This window comes from Aplidium turbinatum, chromosome 8 (assembly GCF_918807975.1).
Source record: "Aplidium turbinatum chromosome 8, kaAplTurb1.1, whole genome shotgun sequence".
Taxonomy (NCBI): Eukaryota; Metazoa; Chordata; class Ascidiacea; order Aplousobranchia; family Polyclinidae; genus Aplidium; species Aplidium turbinatum.
Genome location: NC_137479.1, coordinates 6,004,192 through 6,025,854, shown reverse-complemented (window position 1 = coordinate 6,025,854; position 21,663 = coordinate 6,004,192).

The window sequence follows — 21,663 nt, the reverse complement described above, 5'->3', positions numbered from 1 at the left end:
GATTGAATATTATTCAATATTCAGACATTGAATCAATGTAAATATGAACTGTTAGGCTAATTGGGTTCTTTGAACAAATCGAATGGCTTTTGTAGGTTAATGTTTTTCAGGTACAACCTATATATACCTGGTCAGTGGTCAGCAAATGTTCTATTTTGTACACGATTTCAACGTCTGGCTACGTTAAAATGATGTAATTGCCTTTACATTACATTCAAAAGTGTTGTTGACATCAAAAATTCTTTGACTGTTTTGAGTTACCATACAGCATCGTTTTGTGATAAAGGTTGTTTTGATGTAAATATATTTGAAATATCATATAAAATCAACATATACCTTATTTAAAAAATGAATGACATGACGAATGACATAAACATGACACAAAGAAGGTGGATGACGCGGTACGGTACCTCTAAATACCCATTGTCAGGCATTGTCAAGCATTGTCGGCTTTTTGGGGGGTTGTGGAGCATTTCTAGGGGTTGTCGAGCATTTTCAGGGGTTGTCAGGCATTGTAGAGTAGCTACTTTCAGGCATTGTTGGGAATTTCCAGGCATTGTCTAGGATTTCCAGGCATTCTCGATCATTATCAGTGGTTGACAGGTTTGTTAGTCATTATAGAACATTTTCAGGCATTGTCGAACATTTTCAGGGATTTTCAAGCATTTTCAGGGGTTGTCAGGCATTGTAGAGTAGCTACTTTCAGGCATTGTCTATAATTTAAAGGTATTGTCTAGGATTTCCAGGCATTGTCGATCATTATCAGTGGTTGACAGATTTTTTAGTCATTATGTATATAGAACATTTTCAGGCATTGTCGAACATTTTCAGGGGTTGTCGAGCATTTTCAGGGGTTGTCAGGCATTGTAGAGTAGCTACTTTCAGGCATTGTCAGTAATTTCAAGGCATTGTCTAAGATTTACAGGCATTGTCGATCATTATCAATGGTTGACAGGCTTGTTAGGCATTGTCGGAAATTTTCAAGCATTGTCGAATATATTCAGGGGTTGTCGAGCATTTTCAGGTGTCAAGGGTTCTCAGGCATTGTAAAGTACTTTAGATTTTTTCTGGCAGGCGTTGTCTTACATCTTCAGGCATTGTCGAACATATTCAGTGGTTGATGGGTTTGTTAGGCATTGTCGAACGTTTTCTTGGGTTGTCGATCAATACCAGGTTTTGACAGGTTTGTCCATGGATCACAGAATTAGAAGGATTGGAGTGTCCGCTTTTCCGCTTTAAGGATTTTTCAGCAGTAGTCCAGAAGTTCCATTGCTTGTGATTCATGACCATGTGCAACCAGATACAGTGGTTTCGGTTATTCAAGTGCTTGCATGCAATGTACCGTACAGCCAGGCAGTAGGGTAGTTTTTTTACCTTATTTTAAGAAATATATTTTAGTAGATTTGTAATGAAGCAATGTTTTTATTTTAACCAAGCTGAACACTGAGGGGTTAAGGGTTCATTTAGGTTACTATATTTGCATATGATTTTGTCCTCCTAACCAATGATATAGGCTAGGCAATAAAATTATTTCTTCCAGAACTAGTGTAACTTAGGCTGACTTTGTGATTTAAAAATGCCATATTCCTTCAAAAGAGCTGTCATTCTTGCTAGACCAAAGGACTGAGAGAAAAATGGTGATTGGATCAATTGATACGGTCACAACATCATACAACGCTAGACGTTACAACAAACGTCCAAGACTAGAAACCACTCAAAATGAACCTACAACATCAGCTGTAAGTCTTACTGACAATGATGAAGTAACCTCAAATGCTAGCAGTATTAGTGCCACAGATGAATCAGATGCTGAAATCAGTTCGTCACAGTCTGTAAATGATGAAGATTATGGAACAAATTCAAGATCAAAAGGACTTGTCAACAAAGAAGCCTGTGTCATTAATTGCAAAAAGCTTTCTTCATTCAGATTATCACAAGCCCTACTCAATTGTGCTGCGAGTAATATTGACTTGAGTCTTCTATAAATTGTGATGCAACAAGCCACCATACAACATTTTATCGAAGAACTGTTCAAGTGGGCAAGAGCCTTTTAAGCAAAGGAGACATTCAACTACGGAATAATATTTTTCATCAACTTTGTTTTGATAGTAAGAAAATATTTCGAAGAGAAAGATTAGCTGTGCTTTCAAACTTCTTTGATTGTTTGATTTGAAAGATTAGCTGTGCTTTGAAACTTCTTTGATTCCTTTTTTGTTGCTCTTAAAACGTTCAAGAATCAAGAAGAGTACAAGTGTCACTGGAGAGAATTGTTTTAATGCACTCTATGATATTATACATCCAGATGTTATGAAAACTGTCATTTGCATCATGTCAGACACAACTTCTTTAAATACTGGAATAAAGAAAGGTATTTGTCCAAGATTGGCTTTGCATATAAACAAAGAGTATGGTCATGATGTGATACTGTGATAGTTCTTGAATGTATGTACCATGTGATTGAACTGTATTTAGACAAAGTTGTAACTTTTTATGATGGAAATACCAAGGCTCCTGACAAGTTAGAGAAAGACAGTGTTTACAATTTGATTCCTACCATTACAAAAGACTACCTAACCCCTTCCAAAATCCAGAAACCATTGATTAAACCAACTGCGAAAGCACAACATGTTATACAAGAATGTCTTGAAGTTTTGATAGCTGGTATGCAACACAAAAGTAGCAAAGTTATGAGAGATGATCAAGCATGTTTATTGGCACTATCATGCTATAGTTTTATGGATGTCCCATCATGTCTAACAAAGTACTTATTCAGAAAGCAAGAGCAACTTCATCAAGCCAGGTGGTTAAAAAAAGCAAACGATATCTAAGGATGCTGATCTTTAAACCCTTTGACATCACAAAATCACAATTAAATGCCATTGAATGTATCTGTCAATTCATATTGGATGTATATGCCCCCATGTTTTTCTCCATATATGTCAGGCCGAGTGCAGTAGAGGGACCAGTTTTAACTTTGCTGAATCGAGATTTGCTGCGAGCTTCATCAACCGACATTGTAAAACATACTAAAACTTGTTTTACAAAGCATGCAGTGACATGGCTGTCACCTAAAACTGTTGCGTTATCATGCTTTTCGAAAAGTAAAGTGATGACTCCAGAAGCTGTTAAAAACATTGCGACAGCATCGGTTAATACAGAAAAACTACTTTCAACCAATCGTCCACTGTCTGCATTCTTTGACATTACCAGTCAGTGCTCTCCTTGCCTTTCAGTTGGTTCACCAGGCGACTGGATGTCTTTCAAAAACAATCAAATGGCAACTGAAGGTTGATAGGAAATTTGACCAGATGCATTCAGAACAGAAAGGTCAAATACAGCGACGATAATATGACAGATGCTGAGATGAAAGCAACAGACAATAAAGTTAGAGCATATGTTCTCACTGTGACGTCAGAAGCAAATCATTAACACTGTGAAGACTGGAGACACTTGATAAAACTTGTTTTTAACACCTTCCTTAGGACTCGCTTTGCATTGGATCGTAAATTTCGTATGTGTAAGTTACAATTTTTACAACTTTTACCATGGTCAGTTTTTACTTCATTTCTAATTTTCTAGTGCTAAAAAGTTTGCTTATTTCCAAATAGATTGTGGCCAAAATTCTGGTTAATATGATGTGTTACTTGACCTTTTAATATGGGGCCAAGAGTGGTTGCATGTAGAGCTTGTATGCTAACAATCACTCAAAAGTTGTTTTTTATGTTTAAGTGGCCTTTTATTTTATGTTGTTTACGAGGCATTCCATTATAATACAACAAATCAATGCAACCACTAGGTTGCAGAATAAGATGGTTCAAATATTATATTGTAGCCCAAGTCCATCAAAAATTTATTTTTCAAAATCAGGTAAGCGGTTGCCGAGTTAGAGACTTGGGCCGTCACTAGGTGGTGCTCTTCATCGCATAACTAATTTTTGATTTTAGACCCTATACTCAAGATAGAAAGATGGTTGAAGTGGCTATTCCACCATTTTTGAGGATGCAGAATCCAAAAATGGCATTGTTTTTGGTCTAAACCAAGTATTTTAGGAGGTATTGGACTTTTTTTAAATTTGTTGCATTAATGGAATGCCTCTAACCTATTCTGCAAAATAAGAAAAAAATCTACTTTTAATCACTTGCCTAAAAATTTTTAAAATCCTATAAATCTCATTTTTGTTTATTGCAGCTCATTCTACATTCAATTCTGACAAAAATGATATGTAACATGACATATCTATCATTTATAATGTAGATTTCACAACAATTTTAAAATGTTGCTATTTGCGACCAAAAATGAACTTTTCGGGGTAAGTATGGGACCCCTAAATATCAATATTTTTAAAAAACAAAATTTTTGGTGTGGTTTTGGAAGATTTCCCACCTTACAATCATACTTCCAACATAGGTTGTAAAATTTGCAACACCCTAACATCCACCCTTCTTTTTCTTAGTTCTTCACATATTTCAGTTCCTTTACCACACAAACTTCCCACATTCCAGCATTTGATTCTAACACCATAACCTTTTTTCAATGTTTTTTTGTTTTCTCGGAACCCAGAGATTCTTCGCAGCCCTTGCCCATCTAAGGGCTGCTGGGTACTAGGGGCCATTTTTAGCTTTTGCTGCATTTAAATAATATTTTGAAGCATAGATTTTCCAGCCGGATGCCCTTCCTGACGCTAACCACAGTTATTGGCGGTGGGCCTAGCCTTTACTTAAAAAAGTATTTCCTGCAAGACAGCAGGATTTCTAACAAGTTGTAGCCAACCAGTCGAGGTTGTTGCCCATGAGGTGGGACGTGGAGTGGACCACTTGTTTGTTTGGTGTGTGATCAAGACCAGTGTTCCCCGAGACCCATGTGTAACAAACCATGGCGACTGCCCAGGGTTCAAAGGTGCTACTTGTACCACACAAACCATATATGTCAATCTGCATTTTCATTTGTGAACGTAATCAAACCAAAGCAACGTGCTGTGCTAACCGAACGCCACCTGGACGATTGCTTTAGACACCTGATGTCCTGATAACGGCAAGCTGAAGTACCTACAACATGATGACTCTAATATCTTACTGACTCATTAGAAGAAATTTAAAGTACCGTAAATTTAGTTGTAGAACATAATTATTCTTTTCGTGTTTTATTGTAAAGAACAAACCAACAAACTTGTTGCGACGGGTTTGACTTCTGGAAACAAACTCATCTACGGTTTCGATGAGATCGAGGGCTTCCACATGATCTCAATAAGTACCGTACTTATGATAGCCAGGTCATTTAAACGCTGCTGTGTTTGTGTATACCGTAAATATGTTTACAACCTACGCAAAATAGAAAGAGATCATTCTGCTGCGCATGCAGAGCTGGGAATAAAAATGCATGAAAATGTTCGACAATGCCTGACAAACGTGTCAAAAACCAATAATGATCGACAATGCCTGGAAATCCTAGACAATGCTAGGAAATGCCCAACAATGCCTGAAAGAAGCTTAATCTAGAATGCCTGATTACCCCTGAAAATGTTCGACAATGCCTGACAAACCAGCCAACCACTAATAATGATCAACAATGCCAGGAAATCCTAGACAATGCAGGCCTCGAAATTTGTACTTTTTTCCGGCGGTCAAGCATGTCCTACCGGACTGGCCCTTTCAGCAGACATTTAACATCTCAACCGGACATATTTTTTGTATGTGGATTTTGCACAAAATCACACTACAGTATTGTGTAGTCGTGCTTGCAGAAGAAGATTTTCTACAACAGAATAACTCTGCAATGGTTGATGGCTTAATTAACCGACTCTGAAGTATACTGGAGCAGATTGCTTGCAAATAAATCAGTGCATTAATGACATTCGTGTAACGACGCAATAAACACAATTGAACACAACAATCCAAATTTCCTTATTACAAAAGCAACTACGATCACTTATTCCGTGGTTTTCGCGTTATAGAATCGTTGTGCCAAGCGATTACTGCCGGCACGTAAATCTCCAGCTCAGGACCGTCCAGACAAATGCGCATCAGTGACTCCAGCTCAGGACCGTCCAGACAAATGCGCATCAGTGACTCAATAATGTTAGCCCTCAATAGTGTTAGTGTTAACTAACTAACACAATAGTGTTAGTCTAACACGCACCCTTCCGTGCAGAAATTCTACAGTAGAACTCGGTTAATCCGGATTTGGTTAATCCGGATCTTTGCCTAATCCGGATGAAACTGGAAGTACAAATGATTTGTAATCTTTTTCTTGAGAAACGGCTTTGGATTATCCGGATTGTTTAATCCGGATCTTCGCCTATTCCGGACAAAAGTTGCGCTTTCTCTATCGCTTTATCCGGATTTTTCCGACAGTTTTGCCATTTTATGCTAAAACGTAACGTGCCTTATTGCGAGAAATTTCTTATCTATTGTTCCGTTAATGTGACGCAATAAATTATTGCGGATTTCTTCTTTTCATGAACAGTAATCCCTCCTAACGCAAAATTTGTGTGCAAATGCTCAAACTCGTACTGTAACTTGAAAAGATGTCGGTGGAATTTTCGGCGGTATGTCGGTGATGTTTTTCCAATAGAAGACTTTGTTTGATTTTTTGTAAGTTTTTCAAAGAAACTCGTCTTCTGTAACTGTTTACAAAAGTTTTGAGTGACTACAGATTATTCCGACACGCATGTCTAAAGATATAACTTTTGCCAGTGTGTTCTTGCGTTAAACGCAGAGTCTACAAATACATTCGTTTTACATGCATAATTGCATACTGCATTTCAAAAGAATTCTATCGCTAATATGGTGATCGCACGTCTCAGAATTGACAGATGACCACACTAATGCGTTCAATTTCAGTGATTTTTACCGATACCCTTCTATCTAGGTAACGTCAGGCTTGATAGAACCGTCATCGGTTAATCCGGATCTTTGCCTAATCCGGATGGAATCGCCGGTCAAATCGAATCCGGATTAACCGAGTTCTACTGTATTTCTATCAGTATCAGCGTGAATAAGGTCGCCACATTCGTCTTAGCAGCATGTGCGGAACCCAGCTGAGACTTGCTTCTCTGGGACGTTTCTTTTTAACAAACAATCAATGTAACGCAATAATCTTCATTGTTAAAATTAGAATACATATCCTGCCGAAAAGTTCAGACAACTTTATTTCAAGGCAACATTGCAAAGCGTTGAAATGATGTAAAAATGGCTACTTTTGCCTCAGCTCGTTAACCACGCCACTCTAATGTGATCTTTAAAGCAATTGCCTGTACTATTACTGTTTCAGCTCCGTATTTGTTTGCGTTAAACAAACAATTGTAACAATTCAAATTTAAAATATATTTTTGCTGCATTAGCTCTATTTTTGTCAAGAATTTTGCGGCGGTCATTTATGACCGACCAATGAGTCGGCTTCGGCAGACATTCGAGGTCATTCCGGAGGTCATGTCCGCCATGACCGCCGGAATTTCGAGGCCTGCAATGCATGGAAATGCCCAACAATGCCTGAAAGTAGCTACTCTACAATGCCTGACAACCCTTGAAAATGCTCGACAACCCCTGAAAATGTTCGACAATGCCTAAAAATGTTCTATAATGCCTAATAAGCCTGTCAACCACTGATAATGATCGACAATGCCTGGAAATCCTAGACAATGCCTGGAAACTCCCAACAATGCTTGAAAGTAGTTAGCCTACTCTACAACACCTGACAACCCCTGAAAATGCTCCACAACCACCCAAAAAGCCAACAATACCTGACAATGCCTAACAATGCCTGACAATGGGTATTTAGAGGTACCCTTGATAGGATACATGTCAATTTTATGCGGAATGGTTGATTTACTTATACTGGGTTTATGTAATAATCAACATTCGTGTTCAAAATTTGCATCGAGGTTTTTACCGGTATGTCAACTTAATTCATATTTTGCCTGATTACTTCAGTAGCCTATTTATGTCGGCAATTGCTGATGCCAAATTCAAAGGCTGCCTGAATGAACGTAAAAACACGATATTAATTAATGGATTTTTACAACCACAGATTTCTAAAAATGCAAATTTTAGCAGAGTTTTTATTTTGGCTGTCAGGCATTAGAATTTGGCCGTCGCAAAGAAGCTTTGGTAGACCATGCTTCGTCGACGGAAAAATAAAGGAGCTTAGAGGCCTATCCTTCGAGTTTTATAGGTAGGTACCGTAATAAACCCACCTTTTTCGTGGTAAAAACAAAAGAAAAAATGTGTCATGCTGGAGTGAATAAAGACTCAAAAGTGTAAAAAAACGTTTTAACTATACTTAGCTATGCATCACACATACACAAGTCTGCAACTCTTGTCTTTTGAATCGATATAGCCTATTTCACAGAATCTACCCGAATGAATGCCTTCATTGGTGTCAAATCCAGACAAAAATAACGACGACATTTTGAAAACCATTGTGTTAGCAACTTAGCACTCACCACAACTCTGTTTTGCCTAATTCCATTGTCTCACATAAGGGAAACAAACAACCAGAACCGTTTGACATCTTCTTCTTCAACAGATTGATCATGTTTGATCAGCTGTGATCTCCCTTATGAACTGCCTCCATTTTGTTCTGTCCTTTGTTTTTATTAGTGTTTCCGGTATGCTTTTTATTCCTGTAATTCGCTTGATATTGTCAAAATATTTCATTTTTTGTCGTCCTTTTGTTCGTTTGCCTTGCACCATCCCAGTCAACATTGAATTTTCCAACGAGTTGCTTCTTGCTATGTGTCCGAAATATCTCAATTTTCTAAGGTTAATGTTATTAATCAGACTCCATTTATCGTTTATCATCATCATTTTATCGTTTGACATCAATTAAAATAAAAATGTCGTCTGCTTAAAGTTACAATAGAGTTGCCAGATAAATATTTATTGCTGTGGAAGGCAGCAATCAATTAAAAGAAATATATTTCAATAAAAAATCGGAAACGCTTGTTAGGCTGTTTAACGTTAGGCTGTTTTGTTAGGCTCGTTTAACTATCATTTTTGAAAATATGTCAAACTTAAAAAACATGTTTCAAAATGTTTCGTTCATTGCAGAAAAGATATTAAATTAACCTATTAAATCGATTTTTAAAAAAAACTTTTAATTATTGTTGAACAAAAATGAAGCTCACTGTCAAAAATGAAGCTCACTCAAAGAGATTATTTTACTTAGAATAAGCTGTATTTTTTTGTCAAAAATAGAAAGGAAGGCTGCTAAAAATGAAATAGTAGGACCGCCTGGTCAAACATTTTAAGCTTTTTATTTTTTGCCTCTGGAGTTTTAAACTTGGCACTTATGAGGTAGTCGCTAAGAAGATGAACGCTTATAAACTGATGTACTGGTTATACCATGACTTGGTTTATGGCCTATAAGGCTAGTATACAACGTATTGTAAGAGTCAAAGTAGTTTGCCGATGCTTGGCATTTGTCACAATAAGAACTGGGAAGCAGCTGACTCGATGACTGATATAGTCTTTCAATCAATCAATCAATCAATGTTTTATTTGTCAGTAACAGGAACAAAGGTAACAGGAACAAAAGTAACAGGAACTTTCGCTGCTTCCTGTCTGTTGGGGTATTTAGATAGCTATGATACTATTTTATTCGTATTGTGTATATTGTACCGTACTATTGTCGCAACAGACAAAATAAAAGGTTTCTCTCTCTCTCTCTCTTTCTCTCTCTCTTATTTACTTTATCAAATGGCACAAAAAACAAATAAACTGAATTGATGCAATCCTTTGGTAATCTGGCAACGCTAGTTTGTGTCACCATAATTAACTTATGACATCACATTGTCGCCTTCTTCCAAAACTAGTCGATAAAAAATCTCTGCATGTGACTTGCCCATTGCCCAATCTAGCGCAATATATTCAATCAATCAATCAATCATTTTATTTTTCGTCATTAACGCGTCCGGGACGAAAAAGATACTAACTACAAAAATCGATATAAACCTACCAGCACGTTAACGAACGGGAAAAGGTGGCAAAACCTTGAAAGGTTTAAAACGTGCCTGAATGAAAAATTATGTAGTAGGCTATATATCAGTAGTTAGCACGGCCACAAAACCCAAAAAAACAAATAGCAAAAAAAAAAAAAACAGAGAAAAGCACACATGTAGTAACTAATGACAGCCTAATGAAAAGTGTTGTGGATTGAATTTGCCAGTTCCAATATTGATGTGGATGAGCAGTCGTAATAATAATAATAGGATGGAGAAAGAAAACCGGACATAAAAGAAAACCATCCTCAGGCAAAAGCCCGTTTCAATGTGGCCTAGGAGAGCAGGTGTTGAGCTCTTTCTAAGGTTAGACTGCATATTTTTACTTTAAATTTGGTTGTTTTTGAACCATCGAACCATGTAATATTGCGAATTTCAAATTTTTTTATGCCAATTAGCCTACATCAAACATGTACTCACCTTGGTTTCTTCCTGTATTTTTATAAATCTGAAGTAGTTTTCTGGGCCACTGATTCTTTCAACTTTCAACAACTTCTTCAAAAAGTAGGCAACTAAATCTTTGCTCCCCTGGTTAAAAGTCAAAGTTTGGACAAATAACAGAACCAAGATAACCTGTTTGATTTATTGTTTCACTGACGTTTCGCGCACCATGACACATGACATAAAGACTCCGTAGCCTACATAAGAGCAGGGCCAGATTTATCAGTAGGCAGAGTAGGCAGTTTCCTAGGGCGGCAAATTATTGGGGACAACAGTAGGGCTACCATATGTCCTCTTTTAGGAGGATTTGTTCTCTTTTTTCATAAAAATTGAATTGTTCTCCGAGGACACTTGAAAATGCTCAAATGTTCTTTTTTTTGCATTGCTATCATTTTCAACAATCAATCAATGTTTTATTTGTTAGTAACAGGAACATAGGTAGGCCTACATGTTTGAAATATGCAAGCAATATACACAATGCAAAAGTTACACAAGTTCCCATACCGAGAGGGAGACAACGAGACGACCATACGGTCTGCTAGTCAATTGCCACCAAGAGAAGAAAATTACGTTATTTCGAAATGGCTTGAGCTAAGCAGACCGCTCGCAAGTCAACTGGTGGCAAAACGCCCCGAAAGCAGCTGGCAACGAAGGCCGTTCGCAAGAGCGCCCAAGCCACCGAAGGCGTGCCAAGAAGCCTTATCGTTATCGACCGGGAACCGTCGCCTTGCGTGAAATCAGACGTTACCAGAAGTCAACTGAACTGCTCATTCGCAAACTTCCCTTCCAGCGACTGGTTCGCGAGATCGCCCAAGACTTCAAGACTAACCTTCGTTTCTAGAGCAGCGCCGTCATGGCTCTGCAAGAAGCCAGCGAGGCGTATCCTACCTTGTCGGCCTGTTCGACTGCGAATACACCAACCTGTGCGCGATCCACGCCAAGCGGTTCACCATCATGGAAGGACATCCAGCTAGCCCGTCGCATCCGCGGAAAACGCGCTTAAGCGTCGTCCTCGCATCAAACATCTTTTTTGCATGGCCTTAACAAGGTTTTATTTACATGTGACCTTGGCGAAAGCTAAATAAGGCTAAGCAACGATACCAAAAAGGAAAAGTATGTTTTCTGTGAGCTGTGGCAGAAGTAGGCTATCCTTGTTTCAGAAAAGTGTTTATTAACTTTGAGGTTGACAATACATTGCTTACTGTAGATATGGTGGATACATTTATTTCTGTGGCAAACGAAGGCAGTGCTACTCGATGACCATAATAATAATAATAATGTTATGGTTTTATTTATTGTCGCTCCACAACAGCTAAGGTCTTTTAGCGACATGGCTCATTTTTAATTTATATCAGGTTTACGATGTAATCACATTATCACCCGACTCATTCTCACTGCGCTATGCAGGATAGAGCACAATTGGTACCGTTTTTAAAGTCTGCGGTTTGACCCGACCTGGAATCGATCTCAGATCTACCAGCACCAGAGCCGAAGGCGAAACCACTCGGCCACTGAGCTGGTTCTCGATGACCATGTCAGATGTATTTTTATTGTTCGACTCTTGTGTTGCCTATTTGGATCATTGGATGTGTAGCGCCTGCGGCCCTTTTCGTGTTTGCCTTAGTTTAATTGCCATTGTGAAAATTGTAGCATACTTGTTAGGAATTTGGAACGCTGGCTGAAAATTAGGGCGTTTCCTCGGTTTGACATACATACTGTTGTTGTAGCGTTGCGCATTTGACCGTTTGACACATGCTGCATTGCTTGAAGCAATAAGCCCCTTTAAAATCAATCGTTCAGCGTGAAACACAGTTCAGTTTGAGAGTTTTCATCATGGTTTCTTGTCGGCCAGTTGTGTGGTGCTTTATTTTCTCAGGCAGTTTGCCACGGATTCCTTTCTTGGAAATTACAATATTAGTTTAATTATGGTTGTAGTGTAGTTTTTATGCTCTGAATTAGTTTAGCTCGTTCTATTTAATTCAAAGCATTATTTGGCTACAACGTTCCGACGTGAAAGTTCATTCATTTCTTTGCGATAAACTCATACTCGCAAAAGGAGTAAGGTATTGTTCTTAAGATCATCCCCGCTACACGCTGGTAGGCTACCCGGGATGTTGCTGTAGCAGCTACAGCTAGATATGGGGCGGATGTTCAGACCATTCGCCGTCCGCTACAGATGAATAGACCACTAATTTCATTTTCCGAGTTCACATCCTTTGATTGGATGCTTAGCCTATTGCTTATGCTGTCTTACACCAAAGAATAGGATAGACCTAACGCTTTCAGCGGTGTGTGGAAGTACGCTGCAGTATCTGTCAGAGAAAAATGTTGGCACTGATGATGTTAAACTGTTCGATCTATACCAAAGCTAGTGCAAAGGCGTCTTAAAATCTGATAGCTAACTTGCATTAGCTTTGTATGATGGCACATTAGAAAATGGACAGAATAGTTCAAATATTGCAGAACTATAGATTTTTTTAATGAATTGAAAAAATTGAGCATCTCTTCATCTGCAATAAGCTATGGCTCAAAATGCAAAGGTAAAACACAAATAAATATGTTATGTTTTTTATTTGTCACTAATCATCTAAGACAGAGGTCACCAAACTACGGTCCGCGAACTGATTTCGTCCGGCCCGCCACGTGTTGTGGAAATAACAGCTGCACTACAACTGTTATGGAAAAAAGTTACCAAACTTTTTGTAAAGGACTGACGTTGCTTTTGAGTGTCACGATTTCTTTCTATCTCTTACCAGCAGGGCCCACAAGAGGGGGGACAACCGGTGCATTGCACCGGGGCCCGGTGAGTTCAAGGGGGCCCGACAAAATATCTAAATTCACGCGTTAAAGTTGATTTCAACAATTTTGCATAAAATATTGTTTTTTATATTAGTTCCGTATGTCGATTGGGCCCCCTGGTGGGTATGCCCTTTTTTAAAACTACAGAATTTTCAATTTTTTGAGTTCAAGGAGCCCGACAAAATGTTTAAATTTGCGTGCTAAGGTCGATTTTGCATAAAAAATTGTTTTTTATGTTAGTTTCGTATTTCAATTGGGCCCCCTCATGGGTAGCTTATAGATGCCCTTTTTCAAAACTACAAAATTTTCAATTTTTTGAGTTCAAGGGGCCCGACAAAATGTTTAAATTTGCGTGCTCAGGTCGATTTTGCATAAAATATTGTTTTTTATATTAGTTTCGTGTTTCGATTGGGCCCCCTCATGGGTATGCCCTTTTTCAAAACTACAGTATTTTCAATTTTTTGAGTTCAAAGGGCCCGACAAAATGCTCAGGTCAATTTTGCATAAAATATTGTTTTTTATATTAACGGTAGTTTCATGTTGCAATTGGGCCCCCCTCATGGGTATGTCCTTTTTTAAAACTACAGAATTTTTAATTTTTTTAGTTCAAAGGGCCCGATAAAATGTTTAAATTTGCATGCTCAGGTCGATTTTGCATAAAATATTGTTTTATATATTACCGGTAGTTTCATATTTCGATTGGGCCCCCTCATGGGTAGGCTACCATATGCCCTTTTTCAAAACTACAGAATTTTCAATTTGTTGAGTTCAAGGGGCCCGACAAAATGTTTAAATTTGCATGCTCAGGTCGATTTTGCATAAAATAATGTTTTTTATTTCATATTATATTAGTTTCGTATTTTGATTAGGCCCCTTCATGGGTATGCTCTTTTTTATGACTACAGAATTTTCAATTTTTTACTTTCAGGGGGCCTGACAAAATGTTTAAATTTGCGTGCCAAGGTCGATTTGCATGAAATATTATTTTTTATGTTAGTTTTGTATTTCGATTGAGCCCATCATGGGCATTCTTTTTTAAAAAACTACAGAAAACATATATTGCAGTGTGAATGAATATTTCAGTTTATTTCAATGTTTTAATTTCAGTGTTAGTGTTTTAATTTTAGTGGTGCTTTAATGTGAATATTTGGGTGTGTATGTTTTAATTTATTTATTTATTTATTTGGATTTTGTTTCAGACACAAGTAGAATTGGTCCATAGGATACAAACACACAAAGAAAACGAAATACAACACCACACAGAAATCGAGTAGGCCTAGCAGCTATCGGTACTACACAAATATTAAGCACAAGTTTCAGGCTGGAGAGCACGATCACGATGCTGGAAGAAAGCAGATTGATGATAACACTCGGAATTCATCAAATGCTGAATCCACGTATTCGATGTGTTAAAGCAGCGATCAGTAAATTTATATATACTTTTACGAAGGAGAGCATGAAACGTCGTAATTTTGTTAGTTACCATCACAGAGCTTATACTTATACGTCTCGGAAGATGAAATGTAATTCTATAGCTGTTATTATACGCTACACGTAGACGATTGATACTGTACGAAAAATATTTACACCACAGCTGAGATCCATACATTGGCATACAGTAGGATCGAAATAATACGTTTTTGACAGTGGTAGAACACCTGGGGAATCTTGCTCTCAGCATATTGCCAGAGCAGTAAAGTGACCGGAGCTGTCTTTTCATGTCTTCATCATCAGACAGCATGTTGTTAATCACAATGCCTAAGTACTTTACTGTCGTTTCAAAACGAATACATTCATCACCCAGATAAACAAACGGTTGGAAATCAAGTTTTAAGAACTTAGTTTTGAACATAACTCCAACAGTTTTATTACAATTAAATATAATGTCATGCAACATAGCATACTGCTGGCACACATCAATAATTCTTTGCAGGCCCTTAATACTGGGTGCAAAACAACATACATCATCTGCATAAATAATGTGATTAAGGCAGGAATTCCTAACATAGCATCCTACGGCAAGGTTATTCAGCTCACACGACAAATCATTCATGTACAAAGCAAAAAAATATGGACTTAATACACCACCCTGTCTCACCCCATTAGACACATGGAATGGCTGGGAGAATTGACCTCCCCACTTTACTGTCATACATTGATTGGCGTACCAGAATAACAATAAACGTACAAACAATATGGGAACAGACCGTTCAATCAGCTTTGAAAACAGCAAAGAGTGATTCACTCTGTCAAACGCTTTGGACGAGTCTAAAAATACAGAATACACAGGGGTTCCATGCTTAACATAATGAGAAATGGTCTGCTTTAGCAGGTAAACACACATATCTGTGCTATGCTTAGCCTTAAAACCAAATTGGTTGTCAGAACTACTCAACAGTGGCTCGATACAATGAAGAATAAAATACTCAAAAATCTTTGATATGATTGTAGCAATTGCAATTGGTCTATAGTTGGCAGTGCTAGTAATGTCTCCTTTGTTACTTTTTACCATAGGCAAAATCACAGTATACATGAAATTGTTAGGCACAAATCCATGAAAAATACACATATTGAAGAAGATACTGAGATACAGGAAAATTACAGGATGAGAATAGAGAATATGTTCAGCAGAAATCTATAATATAGCAATTGATTGATCAGGTTAGGTTAGAGTCATTACACAGAAGGTATTCCATGCATTTTTCTGACATCTTGTCAATTTATGACACAAGCAAGCAGTGACAGTTATGTGTAATCATGTTGAACTGGTACAATTTTAGTTGTAGATAATCTTGTTTAGTGTGATATTTTAAGAGTTCAGAAAATAGTAAACAGTAGGTACCGGTATTGAAATATTGTTCGAATTGCTTAGCAAGAAGTCGTTACTGTCACTTTTTCAGTACAAAAATGCTCAAGTGTTTTTTTTGGATACTAATTATACTGAAATCATGGAGCTTCTCTAATATAGCCTGAGACAGTACAGTATTTTTGAGTTTTTAGGACTTGAATGATTTTGCTATATTGGAATGCAAGCAAGTTTCGTGGAGGCAGTGCTGGAAAATAATTTTGTCCTTGTAGCAGGGCCAAATGATATAGCAGTCTAACAAAAATCAAAAAAAAGTTAAAAGATTAGTGAAAGTGTGATTTTTTGAGTAAAAAATCATAGATCTTTACTTCTGTTGAAATTGAAGTATGGTACAGTTTCTTTTAACTCTAGACAGAATCAGAAGTGTCTTAGTTGCAGTGCAACTTACTTTTTCCAGCACTGCAGAAAGGTGTTGATTTTCAAAAGTATGTTTAGTATATAAACAAATATTTTTTTATATATATATCTTAAGTTTTCCTTTTCATTTGTTTTCACTAAGTATTTCTTAGCAGTCTTCTCCAGCCAGGCCAATCCAATCTTACTCTTGAATTTCAGGAACAGTGTCAATATTGACTCAAAACAGCCATTCTGTAGTTATGCAGGGTATTTGTAAAGGTATTGATACATAGTATAGTGAAAGATGTAGGTACATTTACATTGATAGCACTTGAAAATAGAAATATATTCAACTTTGTTTTCTACTGACTGCTTGCTGTAGAAATGAAGAGAAAGTGACCCTCAATCGTGCTTGAATGCAGTTTCACTCAAACAAGCAAAGAAAACTAAAGGAGTAAAAATAAGAAGCGGCCTATTGATCCTGAAATGAAGTTGGTATATAATATAATATATTTCTTAATGTCATGAACAATAGCAATGCATTCATCCAAGTTTGGTCTCCTAGTCTCTGCTGATTTTAAGGTCAGAAATAATATTGTACGGTATGTTAATGTAAAGCTGTATGCACACATATGCAATGCTACATAATATGTCAGCCATGCTGGATAGTGTTGCCATTTTTATCTTCAAAGTGGATATTTTTACCCAGTTTTTGCCATGGTTACAATCAGATGTTGCCAGAGTTAGGATTAAAGTTAGGAAGGGTTAAGGTAAGGGTTAGGAATAAGGTTAGGGTTTTGATCTTTGCCCAGGACTAAACAAAATTTCAAAAATATGATACCGTAGCCTACAAGTTTTTGTTTTCAACAGCTATGATATAAACTTTTCCTCAAATTTGGGCAGAATTCCTTATCTGGCAACACTATTGAGGCTATATTTACACTACATAGTGTAACTATAGCCACAGCCTTTTATCTGTGTGTATAACTAGTGTGTATCTGTGAATTTAAAGTCATAAACACCAGTACAATACTGCATTCTTTGTGAAATGGTGGATTGTTAATACTTTAACCTAATGTATTCTTTGTATTATTTTTTAAACAGGTCTGGTTTTAAAATAAAAACACTGTGCGGAACACCATGTATGCATTGGCCTTGTTGATTAACGCGCACCGCAAATTTTGCTTGTGATTTGTGAGATATCATGCGACATGTCGCGTTGGGGGGCCCGGCAGCAACATCTGCACCGGGGCCCGGCAGGGCTCTTGGAGGCCCTGCTTACCAGGAAAAAGACTTGGAAAGATTCAATGACGTAGTTTAATGGGTTGTAACCGAAAAGCAGTCAATTAAATTCACGGATAGTTCTACTGGTGAGATGATATATAAAAACGCTTGAAGGACTCCAACGAATGGTTCACCACTTCCAACAATTAATCAAAGTAACAGTAAACGGCAATAGATTCCAATGCTTGCGACTATTGATCAAGTTTAACGTAATCCACTCGCAGCTTCTCATACGATTCTAATTTCAATCAGAAATTATATTAGCATCAACTTGCTTTACTCGTATGCAATATTTCAACTTTTGATCAACAATAATCTTTGCTTCTATTACCAACTGCTACTATTACAGCAATGATCTCTCATAACCAACTCATCATAATAATCAACTCATCATAATACAACTCCCATAATAATAATAATAATATGGTTACACAAATTACACCACTATTTATAGAAAGTTGTTTCGGTCTAGTAACTTCGAGAAGGTTACGTAATGTTGCATCACACGAACTCATCGTTCGGTCACGTTGCATTGAGCGGCATAAACAAGCAAGTTTAAAGAAGACTTTAGAACTTCACGTAGCAATCGAATGACCTAGAATACACGTTACATAATACAGATTTCGTAATCAGAGGTTACTTCAGGATAATGACCGATGATAACCTATAGCATAAGAATTTTACAATCAAAACAGCACGCTCGATCGAGATACAAGCGGCCCGTCGTAAGACCGCGCACATTGATTGTGACATACGCCCCCCCTTAGAATATTGTTGCAAACAATATAACAACACAATCAATACAAAACACACCACAAAACAATTAATTACTCAAGAATACAGTTCTCATTAGTCCATCGTTGCATGATCTACCAACGACAGCGTTTCTCTAAACAATAATCACGTTTACTGTGAAAGTTTCCAACGTCCTCAATATCTTCAGTGCACCGGCGAGCAAGATGACCCATCTTCTTACATCCGAAACACTTCCTCTCTGGACAATCCTTGGCCAGATGACCTTCTCTGTGACAGTTGTAGCAAGCCTTTTCATCGAAAGGGCAGCTCCTGGCTATGTGTCCAATTTCCCCACATCGGTAGCAGTGGTTGTCACGGCAACGTCTGTTTTCCGAAGGTCCGCCGTCAGCAACGCACTCCCTGGCGAAGTGTCCGCGTCTACCGCATCTATAGCAAACTCCAAATGGTCGTCGCCTGCCTCTTCCCCTCGGTTCTTCGCGCTCGTTGTATCCATGACCGTGAGATCGTCGCTGATTATCTGCAGAACAATCTCGAGCAAAGTGACCATTCTTGCCACAAGAATAACAAGTAACTTCAGAATTTCTCTCAATAACATTTTCGATTATAAGATCAACTAAAGGGTTTTGTAAACATAACGCTTTCACAGTCCCACTACAATATGGAGTTTCGATATATATCCTCGCTAACGGTCCTTGGATTCAAGTGGTATCTATCGACATCACATGGCCAGTTTTTTCCGTTAACTGACTGTCTTCTACTAAATCTCTCCTCACCATTATACCCGTAGAACCAGAATCACGTAAAACTTTTACCTTTTTGTTTCCAACTTTTCCATCTACTACTGGCAGGTAATCTTCAGGTATTATTTCTTCGTAAGCCGTTTTTTTTATCTTCTTTCCCGTTTTCTTCTCCAACTGATCATCTTCCGGTCTCTCATCCTCAAGAGTGGGTTCAGGAATCATTAACGCACAACCGCATCGACAAACGTCCGTGTCTTTATCTTTTCCAGACTGATTGGGTAGGGAAAACGACTTGTCCTTGCACTCCTTCGCTTCGTGTCCTTGCCTATTGCAACGATTGCACCACTTCCTCGACTCCTGACGATTTCTGTTAGTCTTTCTCCGGCAGTTAACAGACTTATGACCTAAGCCATTACAATTAAAACAACGTACTTCTCTTGGAACCGCACCTCCTTTAGAATTATTTGTTTGCTCCTCGTCATCATCGAATGACAACATCTCTTCGGTCGACAACTTCTCATCATGGGCAACTAAATACTGTTCCGCCACACTGGCAATGTCTTCTAGAGTCTTTGGACTTCTTTCCATTAAATAAACAGACAGATCTTTTGAGCATGAATCTGTGAATTGTTTCTTAACTATAAGATTTGCCAATCCGTCCAATGATTGTTCGGCCCCCGAAAGTTCAAACCATTTTAACAAAAGGTTTCTTAAACGTTCAATAAATTGACCTGGGCTTTCGTGTCGTTCAGGCTTTGCCTCACGGAATCTTTGACGGTATCCATGCTCGGTAAAATTGTATCGCTTTAACAGAGCTAACTTCAATCTGTCGTAGTTCATGGCTTCTTCTTGCGAAAGTCTTGAATATACATCAAGAGCTTGTCTCGATAATAGCATGCTTAGCTGGGTAGCCCACGTCGACTTCTCCAATTTGGCTATTGTAGCATATCTTTCAAATCTTAACAAATAACTATCCAACTCATCTTTTTCTTCAACAAATGATGGCAAATCTGGACGTCTAACTTGCGCCACAATAACATCTCGAACATTATCATTAGTAGAATTAGATCGCTCACTAATGTCCAGCTTTTGTCTTTCTAATTCAAGTTTTAACTTTTCCAATTCATATTGCGCTCTTCTTTCTTCTGCTTCGCGTTGCGCCCTATTCTCTTCGGCTTCTGCTTCGCGCTGCGCCCGATTCTCTTCGGCTTCTGCTTCGCGCTGTGCCCGCTTCTCTTCGGCTTCAAGTTGTGCTCATTTTTCTTTAGCTTCAGCTTCACGCTGTGCTCGTTTTTCTTCAGCTTCAAGTTCTGCTTTCCTTATTTCACGAGCTGCTCTTCTATCTTCTCTTTCGTCAGCTTCTCGCTGAGCTTTTTGGGCCATTATCTTGTGATACTCTTCCATCACAAACTGAGACTTATCATTGTCACTCAGCCCCATTCGTTCAGCTATGCTCCGTAAGTCTTCAATCATCTCATGTTTGACGGTATCCGACATTTTGACAACTTGTTGTTGATTTATTCTTTTGGTAAATCTTCGGTTTTTCGGTTTATTCGGTTTTTCGGTTTTTCGGTTTATCCCGGACGAGCCCCCAGAATGTCACGATTTCTTTCTATCTCTTACCAGGAAAAAGACTTGGAAAGATTCAATGACGTAGTTTAATAGGTTATAACCGAAAAGCAGTCAATTAAATTCACGGATAGTTCTACTGGTGAGATGATATATAAAAACGCTTGAAGGACTCCAACGAATGGTTCACCACTTCCAACAATTAATCAAAGTAACAGTAAACGGCAATAGATTCCAATGCTTGCGACTATTGATCAAGTTTAACGTAATCCACTCGCAGCTTCTCATACGATTCTAATTTCAATCAGAAATTATATTAGCATCAACTTGCTTTACTCGTATGCAATATTTCAACTTTTGATCAACAATAATCTTTGCTTCTATTACCAACTGCTACTATTACAGCAATGATCTCTCATAACCAACTCATCATAATAATCAACTCATCATAATACAACTCCCATAATAATAATAATAGGATATGGTTACACAAATTACATCACTATTTATAGAAAGTTGTTTCGGTCTAGTAACTTCGAGAAGGTTACGTAATAGTTGCATCACACGAACTTATCGTTCGGTCACGTTGCATTGAGCGGCATAAACAAGCAAGTTTAAAGAAGACTTTAGAACTTCACGTAGCAATCGAATGACCTAGAATACACGTTACATAATACAGATTTCGTAATCAGAGGTTACTACAGGATAATGACCGATGATAACCTATAGCATAAGAATTTTACAATCAAAACAGCACGCTCGATCGAGATACAAGCGGCCCGTCGTAAGACCGCGCACATTGATTGTGACATTGAGCTACCATCACATTGCACCTTTATCATTAGGCCACCACAAACGGGAAGAGCCTAGGCCAA